Genomic DNA, 1,293 nt, shown 5'->3' with positions numbered 1-1,293 from the left:
TTTTTTCGGTATGCGGGCCTCTCACTGTTGTGGCCTCTCCCGTTGCGGAGCACAGGCTCCAGACGCGCAGGCTCAGCGGCCATGGTTCACGGGCCCAGCCGCTCCGCGGCATGTGGGATCTTCCTGGACCGGGGCTCGAACCCGTGTCCCCTGTATCGGCAGGCAGACTCTCAACCACTGCGCCACCAGGGAAGCCCTCTATATGATACTCTTAACCATAGATTCATATCCTTGTACATTCATCTGTCCAGAAACATAGAATGTACAACACCAGGAGTAAATCCTAATGTAGACTATGGACCTTGGGTAATGATGACATGTCAATGTAAGGTTCATCAGTTATAACAAATGTACCAACCTGGTGGGGGATGTTGACAGTGGGAGAGGCTATGCATGTGTGGGGACAGGGAGAATATTAAATCTCTATCTTCCTCTTAATTTTCCTGTGAACCTAAAACTGTTCTTTAAAACAAAAAAGTCTTTTTTAAAAAGGTTGCCAGGAACCACCTAGGAGACAGAAGGACGGGCCAGCTGGCTCTGTCTGCCAGCCTGCCACCTAGCCGCACCCCAAAGGCAGTGACTGGACTCGTCTGTTTCCCCTGGGGCACTTATCCCCTCCCCTGCCCTTCTGGGTCTTTTCTTCCTTGTTTGTGAGAGAGGGCAGATTGTTCTGTAAAATAAAGATAAAAAACAAAACTCTTCCTACTTCCTCTTTCCTCCTTCTTCCTTTCCTTGCCCCTCCTCCTCCCCCTCTTATATTTTGGCCTACACAGAAAAAATTTGGTTACATACAGAGGGAATTGAGCAAATAGTTAAATACATCAAGGATAATGAAAACCAGGTTTCTCCATGGAAAAAGAGTTTCAAATATGGAAAAGGATAGGATAGGATAGAATAGAATAGAATAGACTGCTCAGAAACAAACCCCCACACTTATGTAATATTGATAGATGACAGAGGGGACATATCAGTAGGGAAAGGAGTAACTGTTCATTAAATACAGCTGTAAAAAAACAATTGCAATCCATGTAGAAAAGGAAGAAATTGAATCCCTGCCTCACATTATAACCAAAAATCAATTCTATTGTATTAAGGGCATAAATATGAAAACAAAACTTTTATTTTTATTATTTTTTATTGAAGTATAGTTGATTTACAATATTATGTTAGTTTTAGGTGTACAGCACAGTGATTCAGGTTTGGTTTTTTTTTGGCAGATTATATTCCATTATAGGCTATTACAAGATAATGAATATAACTCCCTGTGCTATACAGTAAATCCTTGTTGCTTAT

This window comes from Physeter macrocephalus, chromosome 8, assembly GCF_002837175.3.
Source record: "Physeter macrocephalus isolate SW-GA chromosome 8, ASM283717v5, whole genome shotgun sequence".
NCBI classification, from domain to species: domain Eukaryota; kingdom Metazoa; phylum Chordata; class Mammalia; order Artiodactyla; family Physeteridae; genus Physeter; species Physeter macrocephalus.
This window is presented reverse-complemented; position numbering follows the sequence as displayed.